The sequence below is a fragment of the Poecilia mexicana genome, unplaced genomic scaffold (genome assembly GCF_051168715.1).
Source record: "Poecilia mexicana isolate PSO_F unplaced genomic scaffold, ASM5116871v1 scaffold_14, whole genome shotgun sequence".
Lineage (NCBI taxonomy): Eukaryota > Metazoa > Chordata > Actinopteri > Cyprinodontiformes > Poeciliidae > Poecilia > Poecilia mexicana.
In genome coordinates, this window is record NW_028263383.1 from 3,598,242 (window position 1) to 3,617,707 (window position 19,466).

A 19,466-nucleotide genomic window follows, 5' to 3' on the forward strand; every position below is an offset into this window, starting at 1 on the left:
CTGCAACCTTCATCATCACTTTGTTTCTTCCTTCCATCACTTCATGCAGCAATAACAACGTCTCCATTTCCAACAGGGCTGATTTGAGGAGCATCTCACAACAAATTATAATTAATTCACAACGTTTCACCCAAAGTATGAAAAGTGCTCAATAAATAAAGTTTGATTGATTGATCGTTTGAATATCGGGATTTCTTTATGCCCTTTTGGTCCATTTTAAGGTTGTGGATCTGCAGAGAAAATATATTTGACATGCACTAATAGTCTGTGAAAAAACATTTCATACATAGATCTGCATTATCTGTATGCAGAAAAATGCATGGCTTACAGCAGGGGTGTCAACTTATTTTTCATTTAGAGCCACAGCAAAACGGTGAATGTCCTCAAAGAGTCAGTTGTGGCAAAATGTACAAATAAAACTACCTAAACTGTTAAAATAATGCATATAGTTCACAAAATAGAAATATTATAGCTTTCTATGTATTCAATGAGTACTTAAAATATTTATTAATTGCTGTAATTTGGCAATATACAAGTAAAAACTGATTTGATTTGATTTGACAGATGAAATATTTACCCACACAACTGTTATCTTGAAGTTCTATTTATGTTTTTAAAGGACCATATAAACAGCTGTGGTGGACCAGTTTCGGCCCACGGGCCCTGAGTTTGACACATGCGGTGGTGGAGTGTTTCGTAATGTGGACAAATGTGTGTTATTAATGCATGTATCCAGGCTGTCTCAGCATCAGAGCTCATTACAAAGGTGTCTCTTTTTTAGCTGTTATTCTCCAGGAACTTCAAAGTCTCAACGAGAGATGAAAGGCCGACCTGGAAGGCGAGGCTGTTTCTCATTCGCAGGCGGACACAACCTGCACCAATCAAATGCTCCAGCTCTGTTTTTCATTTAAGGGTTGATGGCCTCTGATTAAAAATAGAAATTGTGTGACATGTGAGACAAATTTCCTGATGAGCGACATTTTGTGCGGCTTTTCTGATCTGCCTCAAAAATAAATCGGTACTTTTAAGCCTCTCTAGTGATCATTAACTGATCCATACAGTCAGAAATGACAGTAAAAAATGCTTTATAGTCATAAAAATGTCCAACTTTCAAAGATGAAATGATGCATTAAGACTTGTTACTGTTGGTTAAAAATGTAGGTTTCCTGAATTGACTCTTACCAGAGAGGATAATAATCAGTATCTGTCTTGCGGTTTTCTTTAAAAACGACTCACCTTTCTGTCAAGTTATGATTCAGTGCAGAAATAAAAACGATTCCATACTATTTGATGCCTCATCCATCCTGAATAACCTGAAAACAAATATGAAAAATATAAGGGATGGCTGCTTATATTAAAGATATAAAATTAATTGTTCCCCTGTGTGTTGTCAACCATGGCTAACACTGCCACCTAGAGGCGACATGACAGGCTTCCAAGTGTTTCTGTTAACTCTGAAACTCAAAGGCTGGGGACCTTGGAGGCCTCTTCCTCAGATATTTATTTTACTTTAATGGGATTTTCTCCAATTGTCCAACACACAGCAGTGCATAATTCTGAAACAGAAGGAAACTGATTTACGCAACTAAAAAAAATGTAGTCGGATTTGTGTTCAGTCCTCCTTTATGCTGAAATCCTGAAATTAAATCTCGTGCAACATATTACCTTTGCCCAATTTAAAGCATAGTAGAGGCAGCATCATGCTTTGGGGAGGTTTTTGTTCAAGTGGGGAACAGGGAAGCTAGTCAGAGGCAATAGGAGGAGGATGGAGGTAAATACTGAGAAAGACTTGAGACCTGGAGGTGGAGGTACACCTCCATCCAGAGATTATTAGTCAGAATGGCCCGGTCAAAGTACAGGCTCAAATTTAATTGGAAATTTGCAGCAACATCAATGCTAACAGCTACTCTCCATCTGAGTTAGAATAAAAGAATAAAATAGAAACAGACCTGAGAAATTCAGGTGTAACAACAGAAACAGATTTAAAGTTTCCCACAAAAAGTCCTTAAAGTATTAAAAACAGTATATAAAAAAACAAGATTAACAATAGCAGCGATATGCCGTACAAGACTACAGTGTAGAATAGTGTAGAGTTATGAGCAATTCAGTGTCCAAATGTGCAAAATTGTTAGAGACATGCCTCAAAAGACTTGTAGATGTAATTGCACTGACTTGACAAAATGGGGAAACATTTTTGCAGGATGTGAACACTTTTGCAAGGCAATGTAAGCAAAACACACCAGAGAGGTAACATACGCCCTGCTGCCGTGGATCTGTGTCCTCTAATCTTGTTTTTCATTCCAGAGCGACACAGAACTGCAGGCTTTCACATCCCATTTAATCTGAACACTTTAAACGGAAAGAGCCACGTAACGAACTAATCCCCGTCTGCCGCTGTCCAACGCACGCATCATTAACAATGAACTTCTGCACCGATGATATTGACCCCACGAGGCCGTCGTTGGAGGTCAAAATTAGACATTGACTCATGCGCGAGTCCCATTAGTGATCCACAGCAGCCAGAGTCTTCTGTGGTTCCAGCTGCATTTACTCAGTGGCCTCTCTGCTCTTAAGCCACATCAAACATTTCTTTCTAGGTCACCAATGAAGAGAGAGAGAGAGAGAGAAAAAATCTGCAAATATAGTTGTTTTTTTTTTCACTCACTACAACATTGATGTCTCAGTACTTGTCCCTCTCACCTGTATGGCATAGCCGAGCGCTCGGCCTCACACTCAGCCAGGGACAGGCCACACTCCCTGAGGAACAGCTCCAGTCGCCGTCGCTCCACCAGCCGGTGGGCTGCCTCCAGGATCTGGGACGCCAAGGCCTCCGACTCGCTCTTCTGCCCTGGGGTCTTGCTGCTCCTGGTTCCGGTCTTGGCGACGATGCTCGTTGAGGAAGCGGACGCCTTGGGCTTCTTGCTGATGCCGTAGAGGTCCTCCACGGAGTATTTCCCCCCTTTGCCTCCTCCGCTGGCACCGCGGCTGGCGAACATCGTTAATCCGGATCCGGGCTTCCTGAGTCGGACTGATTAAAACTGCTCTTCAGCCTCTGCTCTGCTCACTTTTTTACCTGCTTCCATCGTCTACCTCTGAGTTTGAAAAGAAAACAACAAGGCAGTGCTATTTTTGAGAGACTCTCGGAGATCTGAAACGTCCGGCCCGAGGAAGTCTGGCATCAAAACTGCTAAAAAAACCAAGATCTTAAAGCTCTTGGAATATGTCAAAACGCAATGATTCCTCCTTTGTGGAGTTTATATCCAAAATAAACCAAAGCCAGTCCTGAAAAGTGTCAGGCAGCGGCAAACAGCCACAAAGAACAACTCCTGCTGATTTGAGCTTTTCTGAGTAAAATGAAGGGGGATGTAATCAGGATCTTTCTCTCTTTATCTCTCATAGGAGGGACATTGAAGGGATTTGTGAGCTTACATTTGTTCAGATTAAGAGCGCCTGGGTGTATCTGTTTTTCTGTGGCTACTGTAAAATCAGATGGAGGCTGGGAGGGCCCGGCTCTCTGACCTTTGCTGCGGATATGAAACGCTGAGATTTTTCTCCTCTCTCTCTCTCTTTTTTTTTTTTTTTTTTTGCATACACTATCACTTAATCTGCCAGTGTCATCACAGCCAACGCTTCATGCTGCCAGCAAAGCCTAGTGGACGTGGCATCCTCTCAAATGCTGGGTTATGGGACTTGAGGCCAGTGGAAACCCACGTGAAACCCAAACCTCACACTGACTTTAAAGGACTGCAGAACGTGAGACGCTTTCACTGCTAGAGGGCAGAGAGGAATTTCAGATTTCAAAGCGTCCTGTTCGGAGGAGAGGATCTGGCTCAGCAAAATTAAAGAGAATAAAAATAATGACAAACAACAGTCAGAAAGAGGGAGGCGTATGGTAACGCACATGCACATCACTTTTTCCACATCGCCTTGAATGCCTTCGCTGAACTTTAGACTCAGTCAAAACAGGCCTTCTTCCAAAGAGGGGAAAAAGATCATGAAAAAGATCTTTTTCATGTTATTATTGTCCCATATGTTTATATGAAAGCTGCTATGAAATGTGAAAAGCTAGAGAGAAAATTTTATATCAGTAGATGTTCTCAGTTTGTTTAGAAATCCTTCAAGATGATCCACAATGAAGCATAAATATCCATATTGACTATTAATGTGTGAAACCAGGACATATTTGAAATGGTGCGTGATATTTAAATATTTCAAAGGGAAAACGGTTGCAGTCTTCAGAGTTATCATGGTAAAAAAAAAATCTGTTGAAACAATTAAAACCAAGAGGAGTTTCTGTCATCTACCAACAGATGGTTTAAAGAGAGAAGTAGAATCCATTTATCTTGAGTTGTTTAACGTTTGCCCCCGATTGGCTGATCGGGCCTTCCTGATGACTCCTCCTCCGGATGCGCGTCCATCAGAGGAAGTGTCGCTCAGATTCGGACAGCACTTCAGAATCAACTCTGCCAGAGTGAGAAATGACAAACCACACCTTCAAGATTCATTTGTGATAAATCTTCTTGGTTTGCATTGTGTGCTAAACAACATCCTTCTATTTTTGTAAAATTACAGCATGATGTTCAGAAAGATTATAAGAACAAAAATTTTATAAACTTTAAAACAATCCAGCATGATTCGTCACGGGCGTAGTGGAGGCGATGCAGAGGCCATCGTCTTCGTCACAGTTATCCCGAGTCCGTTTCCCATCCTCGGGACTCTTGGCGCATATTTCTCCACTTCCTGTTAGAATAAATGGGAAAAAGCCACCAGTGGCAGCCAAAAGCAGATTATTATTAAAAAATAACAAAAAAACAAAGATAATAATGTGGCTTAATCGTGCTACACAATTAAACAAACAAAGCATCTCAAAATTGATTCTGCATGTCACAATTTAAATGTTATAATAGCAGTTCTAGTCCTGCTCACTATCTTTGTTGGGTATGGCTGACAGATAATATGGATAATATAGTGTTTTATTCATTACATTTTCCCCCCCATAGAAAAACAAGAAGTCATGCAGAGCAAAAAAAAAATCATGCTATTGCAACTAAAAGTCAAAAATAAATGTATATCTCATGTCTAAATTTTTCATTGCCTTTCTTCTACCTCATAAGCATCACAAAACATAACAATTTTTGTTCAGCTCTAAAAACACCAAGCTGCCATCATCTGCTGTTCTATCAATCATAAACCATTAAGTAACAATCAAGACTTCACGGACAAATAAAAGTGCATCAGTGCACTGATGTTGGGCTCGTCAACAGTCTGATGGTCCAATCATTTCTCTGATTAAACGTCTCTGCTCCTTCATGTCCGACCCATCAGGCTCTGCACTTCAGAGCTGCAGTCATTCATTCTCCCCCCCACCCCCCCACTCCCTCTGATGCAGTGGCTTTTAGAGACAGAGATCATCTGGGATTAAGCTGCTATAATCACTCTTTCAATTGACCACAGTCCCACAGGCAGCTGGCGGAGGTCAGTCCTGATCTTCCCACTGTAAATTACCGACGCGCGCTGCGTCGCCAGGCTCAGGGTGAACGCGTAGAGGTCTCCGTCCGCTCTGAGTGGTGGATTATTCTGATGAGAGGGGAGAAGGTGGTAAAGAATATGTACGTTTGGATTTCTGTGGGCACTCCCGGTGTCCGCATTGTGTAACTGCTGGATATCTGCGCTGTTTTTAGTCATTTGTTGTGTAACGGCACAAAGATAGACACAGTTAAGTCCGGCAGTATAGTAACTCACAGGTGGAGAACACAGTCCTGTACATACTGTACGGTGATGAGTGGGTGGTGTTCTCCACTGTGTTCGCTGCAGATGCAGAGATTCCCTCCCTCCTTTAATCACAAACGTGCTCACCTTGTTTTCATTGCCACCAACCAAACAGCGAGCTCTCGTCTCTTCAATTACGAAACGTCACTGACAGATCGAGTCCGTCCAAAATAAACCAGTTAATCTGTCTTTTTTATTTACCAGTAGAGTCTTTGAGTTCAAGTTAGAAAACAAGCACAGACATGATTTCATTTAGAATAAAAAAAAAAAAACGTGCTTTGTTGTCTGCAAAAGTGAAAAATAAAGAAATAACCTTTCAAATACGGCAAAATGTCTACAAATACCATCAGTGAGGTAAAAGTAACACATTTATGTACATTTTGCACACTAAACAGCACAAATAAAATATAAGCAGTGCAAATATAGCACAGAGAAAATTATTTGTAAATATGTATCAGTTCATAGCCTGTGAAGTGTGATGGCAGTGGGAAAGTAAGAGTTCTTAGTTATTCTGCATATTCCTCTGAAATACAGACATTTAGTGACATCAGTGGGACTTTTATCGTGATTTTCCCGACCACAACTAATGAGCCCGTTACTTCAGACTGTGTTCAGAACTGAACAAGCCTTTTGGACGAGAGTCTCCAAGAGAACAAGCCCAGTTTTCCTCTTCTTCGGTAATGCTTCCTTTGTCTTTTGCATCTGTTTTAGCAACACAAGTCATCAGCATAGTCTTACTAAATCTTCTCAAATGAAATATATTTTGTAATCTAACACTCCGGTACTTTGGAAGTAATTAGTAGTGCTACAATTTGATGCCTTCCATACATTAAAAATGGTATAACTTTATGTATTATCGTACCAACTCAATAAAATCAGAGGTGAAAACATTGCTGGAGTCTGACACAGTTTGAAAAAGTTTGGATTTTGATAATCAGCACTTTACATGTTTGGATCAGAATGAAAAAAAAAAATAAAGATGAGAGATGATAGGCTTTCAGGGTCAGAGGAAAAGTACCTTCATAAAGCTATTGTTGAGATATTGACCTTTGACCGCTGGTAATGCAGTCAGGGGCACATTGTTCTTAGATTTCAGCAGTGATTTATAAAAACCTATCCATCTGTCAGCCTCAGAATAAATAGCAGATCCATGTAATAAGGTTGGGAGTTCAATTCAGCGTAGCAGCCCTTTCATCTCAACCTCCTGCACACATGCTGAGTATTAAATGACGTTACAGTGAACATCGTTGCTACAGCAGGCTTTGGTAGTGTTTGGAAAAAAAAATTAAAAAAATTTCATCTTGAAGTTTTCTTAAAAAAAAAAAAAAAAAAGTTGGTCAATTTCTTCAAGAGATCATTAAAAAAAACTCCAGAAATAAAACAAAACAAAACAAACAAAAAAAAAAAAAAACAGCAAACTTGCTCTTAGAAGGCTGTATCTTTTCAAACTTCAAACTTCACCATCCAAAGATAATGGAACATTTGTATTGAAAAACATTGAGTTCTGCTTCATTGAGCCGCAGCTCAAAGATGGACCCGTGGAAAAACAAAACAGCTCAGCTTAAGTTTGACAAATCAAAAATTTAATTTCCTGTGTCTTGTGCAGTGAAGGACAGAGGGGCCATCTGGCTCGTTACCCATAAACCCTCAGCACCTCTGACAGAGGGGGTATTAGTGCAAATGACACCAGCACCTCCGCACATCTGTGAAGGCTGCATCATTGCTGCATTTTTGTTTTGTTTTCATAGGGAAGGAGTCGACTTTCACTGCCAAACCGTCCTCAGAGCACATATCACTTTTACATGCAGCTCTGTGAAAAAGTAGGGATGCCTCTTCAATTTTCTGCATTTGGTCACATTGCAAAATCATAATTCAATTCAATTATTGGGATTTAATTTGACAAAACAACTCAAAGTACATAATTGTGCAGTGGCTACAAAAGGAGACATAGTTTTCTCTTAAAAATAAAAAAAAAATCTAAAAGAAAAAAAAGAAGCAAAATTCTCTAAATACAATTCTGTGCAACTATTTGCTTCCAGACCTCAGTTCTAAAACAACTTCCCAAGCTTTTAGTATTTCTGTTCAATCCATAATTTATTAAAGGAGTATGGCAATAATGATAATTCTTACTTTTGTTGTTTTCTCCTAGCCGACATATTGCTCGCTTTTTAAGATTCAGATGCAGTGACGCTATTAAACTTTTTCAGGTGTTTATTTTCTTTTCACTGTTGGTGCCACAGTCTGACCACAAGGAGGCGCCAAAAAAAAAAAAAAAAAAAAAAAAGAACAGGTGAAAAAAAAAAAAAAGATCCAAAGTTAGCATGCGGTGTGAAATCCAAGCGATTAACACAATTTTCTGCTCGGAAATGAACAAAATACACGTAGAAATTAAAATGTTAAACGTGTCAGCCTGAAATTGTGGAGCATGGCGGCTTCGCGTCGTTCATGTCGGCAGAATGGACGGATAGATATCTGCAATGTGTTTGACCTGTTTACAGATGAGAGCTGCGCACCGCCGTGTCACGCTGTCTGTCCGCCCAGACTGTGGCGCAGGCGGCACACGGTAGTTTTTGGAGAGCTCAGTGTGAACAGGCTGTGCTGGAGAAAGACACTCAGCCACCAAAACGGGCTGATTATTGTAGGCGTGAAACAAGCTGGTTGCTGCAGAGAGATTTTCTGATTGTTATTCGGGCCGATAATGGATCACAAAACGGTCATCAATTCTTGGAACTGCTGATTTTTTTTATTTATTTTTTTTTCAGTCTCGGTAGCGACAAAAGATATGAGAAGATGTGTTTAATGCGTTATGCTGCCCTCCTCCCCCCCCAACTTTACCAAACCCAAAGGCTGCTCTCAAAATACACGAGTGTTTGCTGATGGACGGGGCACTTTCTGACCGCTAGAGGGAGCTCTTAACCCAGTGGAGTGAGTTTTGTGCCTCTGCGGGTTTGTGTTTGTGTAAATTCTTCAGTTCAGGGTGTAAAATACACCAATTTCACTGTGCCTGCTGGTCAGTGCTGTTTTATCCAGGTACACAGCCACATATTGTGGTGCACATTCAACATTATATTTATTTATATCTCTGATCACGGAGCTGCATTCACCAACTCACACACTTTGTGCCGTTTTTAAGCTTGTTGTATTGTGTCCAGATGCTGTTAAATCATAACCATATGCTCCCTTCCTCAAATTTCCAAGTGGGCAACAATCACTTAAACATGACACACACATACACACACACACACGCATACACACGCACTCACATTCAGAAACAAGCCTTCATGCCCTGCAGATTTCCAGAATGTGAGCGTTTTAAAACACGCTTGTTCGCAGGGTCAGCTCTAAACGTGAGCGGTCATGTTTTTACAGTATAAACAACAGCTCTTCTGGACTGTCGCTCCAAAAACTGGCTGAAACGTCGTGTGCAGGGCCACATGAGGGGAAAAAATAAAGAAGGTGGAGGTGGTGGTGGAGGGGGTGGATGCTCTTTAATCTTTTGTCCTGCTGTGTGGGGAGATGCATTTATCCAACTTTTCATTTAAGTGCAAAATATGTCCTCTGCACAGTGGGGCCCACATGTGGAGAGTGTTTATTTGGATTTTAGGCCTGTAAACTTCTGTGAAAACAGCACATTAGGGCGACCGGTTGCCAAAACTGTAATTACGATGTAAAGAAAAGCAGAGGCATCCAGTCAAGGTAAATAACGACGACCACAATACAAATATGAAGCACTGTAATCATGGAAAACACAGCAAAGAGGCAGTGGAAAAAAATGATGGATTTTATTGCAGTACAACGGAAAAAAAACAAGTCTTTGATGTTGTTTAGCAGCTTCTCTAAATTTCTGAAAGTTCAACAAACTCGAGATCAAACCCTGGTGGTCAGCATGAAAGAGGCTGCTTCCCTAATGACGAGGTGGCTTTTGGTGGACACGCATTTCCATTTTATCCCCCCTCCTCCCCGTCTCCTCTCCAGAGGACGGTAAAGATTTATTCTGGTGCAGCTCGGCAATGTGGAGGAGTGGAGTTAAAAGGTGAGGCCTTCTCTAAGAGGTTGAGCACAACACTGGAGGAATAAACCCATCCATCTCAGCTTGCCTCGACAAGTTCACACAGGCGATCAATCACGCTGATCAGAAACATCTCAGACATGAGACGCTTGCCACTTCTGATCATGGCCTTTGTGTGAACCTTCCTCTCCTTCACACACAAATCCTTCTTCCCCGCACGATGCCTCACCGCCTCCCTCTTTTAGAGCAATCTGATAGTTTCTCCCTACTTTTAATTCCCTGCCAGCGTAGCGGCCTTTGATGCATGTGGATAAAGTTTCAGAATATGGGGTAATTCACATGGAAAGGATATAAAGAGGGAAGATTACTCTTCTTTCATTTCTCGACGCCAGGCTGGGAGCACGGCTTTGCAGAGGGGAAAACAAAAGAGTGCCACAGGCGAGATGGATGGCTGCTGAAAGCTAAGACAGAGCAAGAACCTGTCGGCACCTTCAGACGGGCCATTTGCACGTCCTGGAGGTGTTAATGTCCGCATTCAGATTCTCAGGTTCTCACTGTGACATATCCATCAAACATCTGATCCTTTCAGAGAAGTCTGATGATGGAAACGTACAATGGCTTGTAAAAGTATTCATATTTGAAAAATAACAATAAATAAATAAACTTTTATCACATTGCAACCAAAACAATGTCAGTATAATTTGTTTTTATATTGCAGACTAAAACAAATGCAGTAAATAATAGGTGGATTTCAGAAGTACTTACAAATCCAATATGAAAAGTGTCTCAATTTTGTCAAACTCCCCTTTACTCTGATACCCCCTAAAAGTTCAGTGCATCTAATAGAAGAAGATAAGGTTTGTGTTTTATTTTATTTGATGGAAGTACGGGACAGTCCTGGAAGACAAACTGTGAAAGACTACAGAAGACTCAGGTAGAGTTTCACCTTCTAACTTTACTGCGCTTCGGGTATTTTATGGTGAAGAACGAGCCAAAAAAAAAAAAAAAAATATGGTGAGTAGATTTTGAAATCTGGTTTTGAGAAAAGACCTGCAGCTGTAATTGAAGTGAAAGGCGGCTCTCCTAATACATGCCACACTTTTCAGATTTTCATCAAACAAACAGCTTTGTTTCTGTCCGTTTCACATTTATGATGAAATGCCATGAGGTTACTGTTATAATGCAATAAAATGGGAAATTGTGCAGATGGCAAATAACAGCTAACATACATACAATAGTTGGCTTTCAGTTTTGTTTACTAATAAACTATTTTACTTTTGCAATAATGGAGAGGAAAAAACTGCAAGCAAATCACATCTGGGTTGCTGAGAATAGTAAATAAGGTGGAAACAAAAACACAAAGCATCAACGCCCCGAATCACGAAGAGACTCAGCTAAAAAAAAAAAAAAGTCACTCTGACGGCATATTAACATGAGAAAGTTCACATGCAGTCACGTTTACCACTTAATTTTTCCCCGTTTTCAGGAACTCGGGACAAACCTCATGGATCATCATAACGGAAACAGTTTTCCGTTTTGTGTTACGTGAAATTCCACCTCATTAACAACACGGGGGTTCGCTTTTAGGTGACGTTGCTGCTAAAAAAAAATGAGGCAAGGGTGACAGGTCTGGAGTGCAAGCAGGCCAGTTCATCCTGAATGTATCCTTCAGTATTAATGGAGGCTCCATATAGATGTGGAAATTACCCACACCACTAATGCAACCATAAATCAGCTTCAAAACGAGGTCAGCTCCGCAGAGGATGGAGGCCTTCCTGGATCCTTTTGTAGTTCTGAGCTTTAACTTTTTTATTTTTGGACAAACTGTGTTCACTCAGACTGATCTACATAATGTATGTGCTCCTGAGTCCATGCAAAGGTTTTTTTTTTCCTTATATACTAAAATGTATCTGATTTTAATGCAAAGCAGCCCTCTGGCCCATGTTAAGGCACATATTGAATTTCATAATTTTCTAGTTCACAGGAAAAAAGTAAGAAAAGCTTCTTGCTTCTTATATTTGAGTAACTTTAATCTTTACAGCATGTTTTTTTTTTTAAATCTATAACAACACCAGGTTTAGCATAGAGTCAGCCTCTGATGAGCAACGTTATGTGGGATTATAACACATTAAACCGAGTCATTAAATCCAAATCTACTGCTTTAAAATCAAATAGATGATGCCCTGCGGCTGCTGATCATTAAATGCTTCTGATGAGCAAACCATTAGCAAGTGCAACCAGCCTTACAGGAGTGGCAATGTCTTGTTTGTTGCTTCGTTGCCACGATTCTAGAAAAACTGCAACTAATAGGCAAGTAATAGGCTATTTCCAAAGAAGCAGAACAAGAAACAAACAACAAAAACTTATTTCTAAAACCTTGCGGACTTCAATGAGCATGATTGCTGTCGAAGTTAAGTTAACACAACTAAAAAGGACTCAATTTTCACTCAGAGATCTGCGTGAACTGAGCAAAGACTTTTGGAATAAAGTCATTTGGATGGAGTCGACTAAATTTGAAACCTTTTAGGAAAGTTTATAATAGAAACTCGGCTCCGCTAAAAATCCAAACACAGCAGCTAAGAGTCAATTTGGCCGTCTGCCTGCACATGTCCCCCATTTACCCACTACTTACAAATTTGTTTCTCTTATCTTGTACTATGTACTTATAGTATTTTAATGAAATATGGGGTAAAATGTCTTATAATAATCATAATTATAAATGAATCAATAAGTTGTCTACTTTTTCTTAAACATTTCACATTAAACCTTTTTCATTTGATTGTGGTTCTGATCCCGGTTTGAGCGACAGATTATCACCATTCATCAAACTAAAATAACTATGGTGAACCTCTGGCTGGTAGAAATAAACCATAAGATCCATGCAACCACGCTTTCTTACAGTAGATGATAAACGAGCAGCTTACATGTTTGAAATGTTCCCAAGACGACTTTTCGCAGTTTGTTTCAGAAACTTTTTTCTCATAGATGGTTTCTCTATATAGTTTTGAAAAGTGAGGAATGAAACAAGTGAGACTATAGAGGTTTAAAATAGTAAAATAACCAGCAACTTAACAGGAAATACATCCGAAACCCAACATTTATATACTGCATAAAAAGACACACAACCTCTTTCTTTTTCTCTCAAGTTGAAATTAAATCAGATTTTTATGTTTTAGGTCAGTTAGGCTCTTATGTCATCTCTGTCTGCTAAATGCCAGAGTCATAAGAAAGATAATTTTTTTTTAAGATTCGTGTAAAAATGTTCCTTAAATTCAAGCAATTCAAATAAAAACTTGATGTCTGTTTTGCAGAGACCACCAGACGCTCCTGAAGCTAAACACCCCCACATCATGCTGCTGCCACCTCTGTGCATCACAGCTTACAGTTTGACCATAAGCTGCTTCAAAAGCTTCTTCCATATTCATGTAACAACGGTCGTCACGGCTAAACAATTTCACCAGACCACAAGACTTTTTTTTTTTTTTTTTTTAAAGAAACATTTCCTGGCTTTTCATGTGGCATTCCAGTCCCAAGTCGTACATGTTCTCCTTTGAGATGCAGAATCTGTCTTCCCACTAGTTGTTGTGATGGCTGGAAGTTCCCATGATGAAATTAAACCAAAGGATGAACCAGAAGATACACGTTTTCTTGACATCTTGATTTCTTTTACTTTTTCAGAAATGCCACATAAGGAAGTAATGTTTTTTTAAGGGCTTCCCTAAAATACTTCCACAGGTGTGACGCCAATAAATTCAGATGTTTCGAAGCTTACAAAGCCATGACATCACCAGCCGAGCTTTCCTCGATTGTTTAAAGGTGCCGTATTCACAGTTTATACAAACTTCTGACATTCCTCTCTCAGCACAAAGACTTCACTCCAGCTAAAAAGCACACTGGTTGGCGATGTGAGCCCGCTCTGCAGTCTGTCTCGCAGCCATTTTGAGCGGTCCAGAAACTCCTCTGTGTAAAGAAGTATTCTCAAGTCAAATGTGAGGCCATGTGTGTAAAAAGCTGAAATCAGTAGAACAGAACGGGGTCAAAGTGTAGCTCTGGCCCCAGTCTAAGTCCAGACCTCCAACCAGTTAGTGGTGGGAAGGCAAAAAAACAAACAGGACACAAGTCAGGTCGAAAAAGAAGAGTGGGCCAAAATTCCCCCGCAATCATGTGGTTGTTTCGGAGCATCATGTGGCGAGCTCGGCCTTTTCACACAGCCTTCCTCCACTTTATTTGAATCTTTTTTTGTTGTTGTTTTAAAAAAAAGACAACACATTGTGACATGTTGCTCTTCCGCTGAAGTTGTATTTACTGGCAAGGATCAGGGAGTTTTAACTGTGGGAATTGGCAACAAAACTTCTTTCCTTATGGCCTCCATATACAAGACACCGTTTAAAACTTTTTAGTGGTGTTAATCCAGAAACTTTTTAATTAACTGAGCTTCAATAGACAGATAGAAAGGGAGACAGACTGTAGTATTTGAATACGGCAGTGTTAGGCGCTTGGACAGCCGGGCTTTGTTGACGCTGATTAAGTGAACTGGGTCCATGATGAAAAACTCCAGACTATTTCCACATTTAAGTGCACTGCAGCCTGAAAGGAAGATTAAAGTCCTAACACTTCTATTTGACCAGGTGGGTCAGCTGTGAAACAATTCATATTTACAACTTTGGCCTGGCACAACCTCCTGCAAAGTCAACAGACTTGCGGCGGGAGCAGCTAGGAGTGCAACTTTCTCAGTGATGGGATTTAATATGAAACAGAGCGGGAGCGCTCTGCTGAGCAGTGTGCCTTCCATCTTTCAGCACAATCACGCTGCGTACACAAGTGAAAAATAATCTTAGCGAGGCTGTTTGGTGGATTTGCTCGGAAATACCGGGCCATTCTGATGAAACTGTCTGTGAGTCATCTCTGGGAGAAAAATCTGGAGGAGTCAACGCGGCGCAGGAATCTAAAAACTAAATTTTCCATCTTCAAGCTTGCTGCAGCTGGGAGAATCAAAGCAATGCTGGCAATCATATAAAAAGAGAGAGAGAGAGAGACTGGTGGAAGACGAAATTAATCAGAGGTTGGAAGTGACGGCAAGTATTTCATCAGAAATGCTTTTTTGGCCAAAGGGGAGACGGGGGTTTGCTTGAAACTAATTTAGATGACGAACCGTTTGACCAAAGAGGAAAGTCAAAGTTCCTGAATGTTTGGGCTTAACTGTGAAGAATGGGAAGTAGTAATTTCTACGGGGATACAAAATGAACAAAAATGTTTCAGGTCAGCTGGTTAAAATACTCGTAATGTTAAAGAAGCAAAACACTAACAGAGAAGATCTTTAAATACTCAAACAGAGCCTAAAGCATTAATGCACTTTGAAAAAGCCTAAAGCAGAGTTGGGTCATAAAACGATATCCAAAGCCTTGAACATTGAGTGAGGACTGTCCAGTCCTTTCTCAGAGTATTGGTGCAACTGCAAACCAAAGAAGACGTCGATGCCCGTCAATTAGAGAAGCAACCAAGTATCCCATGATGACCCAGGAAGGGCTGCAGAGATCCGTGGTTCAGATGGTAGAATCATTCGACAAGGCAACCTTTGACCTCACAGCGCAAAACCCTCAAAGAAACATTTACACTGTTGAATTTTGAAAGAAAATCAAAAGAATACCTGGAGCCACAAGCCATGTACGAAACACGGCGAGGAGAGAGGAGGTCAGACGAGAACAAAACTCAGCTTTTGGAAACACCTCAAAAGACCTCCAGCTGTACCTACAAAGTACTAAATCAGGATGGTAAAAACATAAGCAGGCATACCCTTTCAGATATTTATTTCTAAAACATTTTGAAGACAAAGCATCTTTCTGCCATCGCCAAACCCGCGAGCAAAAAATCCCAGTAAATCACACTGAAGTTTATCACTGTTCCATAATAAAATGTGGAAAGTTGCAGAGGTATTAACAATCTTGCAATGCACTGTTTGTTCCCCTGCTGCTTACCGCTGCAGAGAGTGAAACCATTTCAACTCATCTTCCTTCCATCCACCCCACCGTCTCGCCCTCATGTACCTGTCCCTCTGGTTTACCCCCACCTATCTCAGCCATCTCTCTCACACACAACCTCTCCACACTTGAATGCACAGAGGAATGTGAGGGGAATGACACAATCCACCAAAAAACAGAAAAAAAAGAGAGAGAAAATGGGGGTGGAGGGAGGCTGGGGAGGTTGCTGGCCTGGTCTGCTCTCTGCCTAAAAGCAGCCCTAATGAATGGCCATTCAGATGTGCACACAAAGCCGATGCTAGGTTTGTACTATACTGAGGTCAGGGGTCACTCAAAGCACCGACAGAAGTAGAAACTACAGATGAATGCAAGTCTGTCTTTAGAGAAAAATAAAAAAAAAGAGGGTGAGAGAGATTTATGCACACCAAAGCACTATGCAGTAAAAAAAAAAAAAAAGTGCTTCCAGGAACAGTTACTCATCATTATTTCTCCATGCTTATGCAGGTCAAATGTTTACAGGGGCATATGAGGGCAACAAAACAGGAGAAATGAGTCAGCAACACAAAAATAATCAAGGGATAATAATCAATGAAGCCCAACATTTTTAGCAGGCCTGTCAGCTTAGCCTGGGTATGGTAGCTTTAAAGATAAAAAAAAAGGGGGAGAAGGGAAACAAAGTGTGTGTGAGAGACAGTTTAAGCTTATTCTGCGCTATAAGCTGCTCTCAGCCCAAGGCACAAGAGAAGAAAAGAACATCTCTCCATGATTAAAAGGGCTGAGGACCAGGAAGGGAAACAGAGGAGAGGACAAGCTTCAGGGCCTCAGGGGTAAAGGTTCGCTGCACAAACAGACGAAACGCTGCGAGAAAGTTAAGCCGGGACATGCAGAGGGAGGGAGACTCAACTCAAGACCTCGCCGTCTCTTGTTTCTCGTTATTAAAAATGGGAACGACAGGATAGACGAAAGACAGGTCTGTTACATGAGCCAGAGAGAAAACAAAAAAGAAGAAAAGAAAAAAGTTTGATTTTTTTTTTCCTTCAGTGATCTCAGCTTTATTTAACCGGAGAGAGAGAAAAAAAAATCCCAAAGAGGAACAATTTATTTCTCTTACATCCACTGGCTGTGGAAATAAAAGCACACTGGAGAGTACAGCCGCCCAGACACACTCAGAAAGATGGAGCTCTTTGCTGTGTGCTGATTTTCCTCTGAATTCAGGTCAGAGGTATCATGGGTCACTGGAACAAAAAACAGCCTGTTATCAGACCGGAGACAGGTAAAAATCACGGATTTTCAGTTCAGGTCCACAGGGATCCCCGTGACGTTCACACAATGTCATCCGTGCTCCTGTATGCAGTTTTAAGGCTTCACTAGCTGTGGGGATGACTTCAGAGGCAGCTGAAATGAACAATGAGTATTACAAATACTACAATATGACACTGCCTTACTGCACTCATGGTAAAATGATATTACCTTATCCAGACTTTATTGTCTGCAGAAATATTTCAAGTATCACTGCTTGTAATAGTGATGCAAAAGAGAAAAGGTTCAGCTTAGAAACCTTTGTTGAAGTAAAGCTAAGATTTTTCTTTTCTTTTTTTTTTTTTTGCAGAAGCCCATTTTTATGAGGTTCTTGTTTATATTGTGTTTTGGAATGTTTTATAAGATAAATTGAACTTTCAGCTTAATAAAACCCATAAAGTAGATGCAGCAGAAATGACCAGACAGTACAGCTGCACAATATATTGCAACATCTCTAAAACCCAAGATATCAATATTGCAAAGAATTGCTCGAACCGCCATAGCCTAAGCGTTAGATAATGATGTTAGTGCCATGCATTAAGGCTCTGTTTGCCAGAGATATATGTGGAATATTTCTTGTTGACTGCAGTAAAAAATGTTCCTGGAGGTCGTTAAGATGTTCTGGTAAAATCACTAAGAAACTTAAACCAAACAGGGAGAAGAAGTAGAATGAAGTAAATTTTTCTGTAAACCCATGTGGATGAGATAAAAATATTAAACTACATTTTTTCCCCATGTGCTGATCAGATATGAGGATTGGTACCATTTTAGACCCCAAATACTAGCATATTACAAACAAAAAAAATGCAAAGGAGTAAAATGGCAAAGGGGTAAAAAACTATGTAGGTTTTATAAGCCAACATAAAATTAGCTTAAATATAACATTTGATCATTTTTATGACCACTTGTTTTCATTTTTCCTGAATATAATTAACTGCAATCACAACTAAACTCACATGGCATGACTTAAGTAAATTGGTGCGAAATGGGTTGTTTACAGGACTGAAATGAAAATAGTAAAGGAAAAAATGGAAATAGATGGGTCTTGATGCAAAAAGGGAGAACAAAATGACCAGTAACTAGAAGATAAATGTCAGAAAATATATAATCAAGCTAAACTGTATATGCATTACATGGTTGAATTACATGTTACCCTTCTGAGCAATGAAACATGACCTTTAATGAAATGGACAAATGTTTCTAAAATACCTACAAAATTCTTAAAAATCTGTCAAACATTTACACCTCATGTTCTTAGCTGGTTCTTTCCAAATACACCATCAAGTATTGGAATTGAATGTTTAAAGCATTTCTGACTAATTTAAAATTAAACCAAGCTGTCCTCCGTCCTGTTTCTTTCTTTTTTTGTTGTTGCAAACCCTGCTCTCCCCCTAACAATTGGCGAAGTCTTCTCTTTACACAGGGTAAATTATTCACGACTTAAATGTCAAAAGGGTCAGCAAAACCCTTCAAGAGCTGCAGCTAAAGGAAGCCGGGTGGGGTTGGGGGATTAAATGGAGCTGTTAGCATTCCTCCTGCTAACATTGTTCAAATTCCACATGGAAACTTGAAGGTGACAAGCTAGCAGTTAGCCTGCTAGCTAAGTAAAAGAGATACGAAAATAAAATATGGGCATTGCTTAAAATGAACAAATGCTGGTTAGCAACTGTTTACGCAGTCTCTGGGAAAACCAAAGTAAAGAAGGAAAAAAAGGACAAAACCAAAGAAAGAACCAAGGGAAGGATACAAGGCAGGAAGGAAGACAAGAAAATAGAAGGAAGCAAGGTACGAAGAAAAGGGAACAAGGAAGGACGCAAGGAAAAATAAATAATAAACGAAGGGACACCAAGAAGGAAAGTATTTAGGAAGGAAGGAAACTGAGACAGAGAAGGGCAAAGCGTCCTGGAGAAAATTAAAATCTAATTTCATACTTTTCTAGACTTCACAGAAACTCTTGAGTTTATGCTTGCCATTTAAAAACTATCTATGTGGTATAAAGATTAAAAATATTTTACCAGCACCGAGGACAGAAATAACACTATACTTAAATGTGAAGTGAAATTAATTTCTAAATATAAAGCGATACAGTCGTAACGATACCTAAAGCTAACAAGAGTCACAGCAAAGTCGTCATCTTATATTTTTTAGTAATTTTTGTCACAATTACATGAAATTAATTTATTTCTTTTATTTTCGTCAAACCTTAGGAGAGCGCTTTAACTGTGATTGTTCTGCACTACGTTCACCATTTCGCTTTTGATGGATGGGCTGTGATTGTGATGTAGATAAACTTACCTCGAGATGTCCAGCTGACGCTATAGCGACATTTTCTGCCTAGTTCAGCATCTGAACAACTTGCAGTGTTTATATATTGTTTATGTTTTGTCTGCCACTCTGTTGCCATTCATCAT